This window comes from Mercenaria mercenaria, chromosome 10 (assembly GCF_021730395.1).
Source record: "Mercenaria mercenaria strain notata chromosome 10, MADL_Memer_1, whole genome shotgun sequence".
NCBI lineage: Eukaryota > Metazoa > Mollusca > Bivalvia > Venerida > Veneridae > Mercenaria > Mercenaria mercenaria.
This window is the reverse complement of record NC_069370.1, coordinates 8,670,445-8,676,444: the sequence shown is the minus strand read 5'-3', so window position 1 is coordinate 8,676,444 and position 6,000 is coordinate 8,670,445.

Here is a 6,000-nt window from a genome sequence, read left to right as displayed (position 1 = left end):
TTGTTTTTTCAGTGGCCTAAAACCTGGCAGTGTGGCGAGATTATGAGGGATATCACCTTTTTAGAAATGGTCCCCGTTATGCTTGCATTGTGTTTATGGGGTAGACAGCTGCAAAATAAGAAAGTGTTGTTGCGCATAGATAATGAGGCTTTAGTCTTAGTCATTAACAAACAAACGTCAAAATCAAAGCGCCTTATGCAACTAGTTCGTCAGTTTGTATTACTAGCAATGGAATTTGGCATAGTGTTTAAAGCAATGCATATTTCTACTCATTTAAACTCCATCGCCGATTCAATTTCTCGTATGCAGTGGGAGCGTTTCCGGAAGCTGAATCCAGGTGCAAACCAGGAACCAACGAAGATACCAGATCGCTTTCATTCAATGATATTCAATCTGAGGCTGTACGATTGTTAAATGCTTCATTTGCAGAAAATACCCTTGGTGCTTATAGTCCAGGGCTTAATTGTTTTGAGCGCTTTAGGAACATTTATGGTATGCAGTCGGTTTGGCCACCTTCCATAGAGCAAATAGTCATGTTTATCTCGTGATTATCATTAAAGGACATGGCGCCCTCTACAGCCCTTTGTATGTTAATGCAATTGGTTTCCAGTGCAAGATGAGTAATGTTTTTGATGTTTCAAAGCATTACATCATTGAAAAACTCTGTGAGGGTCTGAAGAGGTCTGCCAGAGAAAGAGTATCTAGGTTACCAATAACTCAACATAAACTGCAGCACATTTTGTCAGTTTTGCCTGCCGTGTGCTCAAATCTATACGAGAGTCATTTATTTGCAGCAGCTTACTGTCTTGCTTTTTTTGCTTTTCTTAGAGTAGGTGAACTGGCTGTAACAAGCAAGAGACCAGTTTCGAATGTTATTTCAATGTCTGATTTATTATTAGATGAAAAGGAAGGTCATATACAAATCTATTCGGTATTCTAAAACAGATCAATATGGGACAGGATCACTCTTAAAGATCAATAGATCAAATTCTAACATTTGTGCAGTTAGTAACATGGTAGAGTTCTTGAAAAGACGTCCGCCAATTGACGGGCCCTTATTTTGTCACTTGAATGGAAAGCCTTTAACACGATACCAGTTTACTGCTGTTTTGAAGAAATGTTTGAACAACTTTCAGCTTGATTACGGGAAATTTACATCTCATACTTTTAGAATTGGGGCGGCAACTGCTGCAGCTATGGCAGGTTACAATGTTGGAACAATTAAGCGCTGGGCGATGGCGCTCGGAGGCTTATCGTATTTACCTTAAAACGGAGTCCGCTTACACATTGCACGTTTGGCATAGTTGCATTTTCATTAACTATGTTAACTGTTATGCGGGTGTTGTTACTTTGTGAGTAATTCGAACCAAGTTGTTCTAGGCACAGTAAATGTGTGGCTGGTTGGGTCGTCCATCATAAAACAAGCGTTTACTGTAGCAAGACGACGGCCTGGTGGAGTGAACCTCGATCTGAAGTTATGTGATCTTTGGTGGCAAGGTTACAGCGGGTTGTCTTTACTGGATGTTATTAGCAAATTAAAAACATTGAAAAGGGTCGGAGATATGCCGGACATTATTTTGTTACACTATGGGGGGAATGATTTGGGACAAATTGATATTATAATCAAGTTCATTAATGACAATTTCAAACGCAAAATTATTTGGTCGCAAATACTTCCACGTAATTCATGGCGTTATTCTGATAATCATGCTGCAATGGAATTAACTCGAAAAAGAATTAATAGTTATGCTGCCAAGAAAATAATTGAAAACAATGGTTTGTATTTAAAGCATCCTGATCTAAGGGAAGTAACTACATCTTTCTTTGCAGCTGATGGAATGTATTTATCTTTCCTTGGCAATTATTTGTTTCTTGCACAGTTATGGTCTGCATTGCAAGCATTTATGTTAGGTGATATTAATTGTTTTGAGTAGAAATATATGCATCGTAATACTGGTTCCCGTTCTCATCGAGCAATCCGTTTTTCAAGTTTTGTTCGGATGGTCGCTGTTTCCAAAAGGGTTCCCTTGTCTCTCTTGACGGTGGCTAACGTCGCGTCGCGGATATATATCTCGGACGCAACGTTGCCATTTGGCCGACAGCGAACTCCGAACATGAGTCATTAAACTTATGTTTTTATTGTAGTAATTTAAATTGATGTTTTATCATAGACGTATGGCTTGGTCGCTGATTCCCAGGATCAGGCACGGATGTTTATGGCGAAAAGTTAACATGTCAGTTTTATTGATTTAGTTTAAAGCCCTTTGGGACGCATATAGTCAGTGCTAAAGTTCGCACATATAAAACTCATTTAAGCTTTCTCGAGCAGTCATATTTTTTGTGGCATTCAGTTTAAGCCCCATTTTGGGCGTATTTGTTGTGTGTAGCCTTTGGGGGGCATTTAACGGATTGTATATAGGTTATTGTACCGATACCGCTCTATAGACTATACACACGATTATTTTACTATAACTATCCTTTATTAACCTGTAACTGTCCATTCTTAAAGTAATGGGTACTTTAAGAATGGACAGTTAGCAGATAATGGATATGTATAGTAACAACCTTGTGCGTTGACAGGTGCGAGTACATCAACACCATACACCAAACTCGACCCCAAAATTATCAGAAGACTAGGTAAATAAGGCCAAGTTAAATTTAAGTTTTGTAAAGGCACTTCAAAACATTCAAATTAATCAAAAATGTATTAAAACTTTTCTCAGAATGAGCACTGAATATCATCAATGTTAAAAAACGTTTAAGGTTGAGAATAAGGCATTGAGAAACAAAAATGAAACAACACCAAATCATAGAAAGAAAGAGTTGTTTAGGACGAAAATTGAACAGCATGTAAATCATGTATATTACTTTACAAAACAAGTGTCAGTATACTTATATAAACATTGAATTCCAGAAAAGGACTGCCTAAAGGGGCCCCACTTCCGGACAGTCAAACGCCTTTAAAAACTCACCATTTGGTGAAATTTCACATAACAAGATGGAACACAGTTTTCAGCAATTGTTTATCTTTATTTCTTTACAAATGGCATTCATTTTCAAAGGGAGACAACTTTTTCTCGACGAATACTTAAACTATTCGGAAAAAGTTGTCTCCCTTTGAAAATGAATGCCATTTGTACATAAAAAATTCGGAAAAATTTGTCTCCCTTGAAAATGAATACCATTTGTAAAGAAATAAAGATAAACAATTGCTGAAAACTGTGTTCCACATTGTTATGCGAATTTTCACCACTCGCACGCCATTGCAAATGCACCAAAATGAACATGTGTAACAGTTATTTGAAAATGGTGAGTTTTTAAAGGCGTTTGACTGCCCGGAAGTGGGGCCCCTTTAGGCACTCCTTTTCCGGAATTCAATGTTTATATCAGTATACTGACACTTGTTTCGTAAAGTTATATACATGTTTTGCATGTTGTTCAATTTTCATGTCAAACAACTCTTTCTTTCTATGATCTGGTGTTGTTTGATTTTTGTTTCTCAAGGCCTAATTCTCAACCTTAATTACAGTAAACCTGTTTGTGTGATTTAATTTAAGCTCCGTCTGACTTGTTTTCAGTTTAGTGCAGATACACAATTTGCTTAAAGACCCACCACACCTAATGACCTACTTTTTTCACTCACAAAAACTTCATGAAAATCATTCTTGAAATAGAGGTAATATACAGTTATACTACAAGTTTTCAGGTGGACAATTTAGGCCATTCCTGAATAAATGTGATTTTACAACTTCATATGCAAACTTATTCAGTCAATCTTTTTTCAGCATAGTTTCAAAAACATAGATGAATAACTATCTTACACTGTAGAAACAAAATGTGATTGAAATTTCACTAATTACACTGATTTCTGTACATATTGCTACAGTTATTCAATAAAATGTTAAGACATTACACACATTGTTTTGGCCTAATATATGTCACTATCAATTTGTAACTATAAACTTGTTATTTCTCATTTTCTTCATGCAAAGCATGTATAATAACCATCATGGAAACACAAAAGAATACAGTTATTTTGTGGTGCCTCTTTAAAGAGGACACTAACACAGAAATTCATAATATCACGAAAATCTTGACTTTTTCGTGAGGACTATGTTTTAAGTCAGAGAAAAGGTTATAACACACTAAATAGTTGTTGTTCTTTATTCTATATAAAACTGATCTAATTCCAATGACCGCAGCACACATCAGGACCCATTTAAAATGTCTGTAACCTACATTTTCTTGAAGAATATTGTCAGTACTAACTAAAAATCAAAAGAAAAGTGGGGGTCATGTTTGATGCAAGAAAAATAATTTCAGTCAAACACACAAACTGCAAAATCAGCTGAAAAATGAGACCCCAAATTATACTGATGGTGTATGATCTAAGTTTCCATGAAAAATTTTGTAATGTTGTTATTTCATTATAAAAAATGCTACCTACATGTCAAGCATAGATCTGTCATGTGATTTTAGCAAAAAAATTGCAAAGAAAATAAGGAAAATAGCTCTACAGAGCAAAATAACTGAGGACTATTTGTATCCGCCACTACCATTTTTTTCGCGCCATTTTTCTTTTTAGTGTCTGTATGCCAAAAGCCTCAAACTATCCATTATGTGAAAGAATCTCAGCCAATCATATTGCCGCATTGGTTGAAATGTGCGGTCACATGACTTAGTAGTTCTGTGCAGAACATATTGATGACAGCTAGTGACATGTACTTTTGGGAGTTGTCAAATGTTTAATATGGTTTTAGGGGCAATATACGGGAGTCATCCCCTCTGTTTACGGAATGAACAAAAATAAAGGGAGGTAAAAATATGTTGATTTAGAAACCTTTCTGAATGTCATAATTTAATATCTATAAGTTTAAAGGTGGTCAATCACATTTAATCAACATTTAATGACATTTTTTACTTTTTGTATATTCTGGTAGATAATTATTTAAGGTTTAGGAGTATATCACCAAAACACAGAAATATTCTATAAACAAACAACATCGTTACCAAAAATCAGTATACTGACACTTGTTTTGTAGAGTAATATATACGCTATCATTACAAAAACTACAAAACATATGTCAGTATACTGATATAAACATTGAATTCCGGAAAAGGACTGCCTAAAGGGGTCCATCTTCCGGACAGTCAAACGCCTTTAAAAACTCACCATTTTCAAAGAACTGTTACACAAGTTTGTTTTGATGCATTTGCAATAGCGTGCGAGTGTTGAAATTTCACATATCTAGGTGGAACACAGTTTTCAGCAATTGTTTATTTTTATTTCTTTACAAATGGCATTCATTTTCAAAGGGGGACAACTTTTTCTGAATATTTTAAGTACGGGACAGTACGGCAGAACATGAAATGGTCAGTTAAAATATTGGTAACGATGTTGTTCGTTTATCAAAAATTTCTGTGATTTGGTGGTATACTCCTAAACTTTAAGGAACAAAAAGACCGATTACATAGAGTTAGATTCCTATTTGAAATGTATATTTTATTATTTTTATAAAATTTTGTAATTACTCCCCTTTAATATGAAAGTATATAAAAAGCTGGGTACTTCTTTTTATTTCGATACAGTGTCTAGTTTTACATTTGCATTTGATAGACATATCAACTATTGAACAATCTGAACCAAAATGCAAGTTTTAAAGCTGTGTGTAGCTTCTGAATTCATTTATTTCCAATCTATCTTGGTTGCGCAACCAAGATAGGCAAAGGGAGGTAATAATAATTTTTCAAACATGCGTTTCTAATGAATTCCGTCTAAATACGTAATTTTTAATGCAAATATTTTACAAATATATTACAATATATCTAATATTTATACATTTCCTTAGGCAAAGTATGTTTATCAAATTTATACTTATGATAAAATAACTGTCTTGGTTGGGCAACCAGGATAGGAAAATGAAATTTTAAAAATACCTCCAGTGAAAATCTAATTTGTATTAAGTGTTAAGTGGACATAAATGAGTGTAACTGATCAGA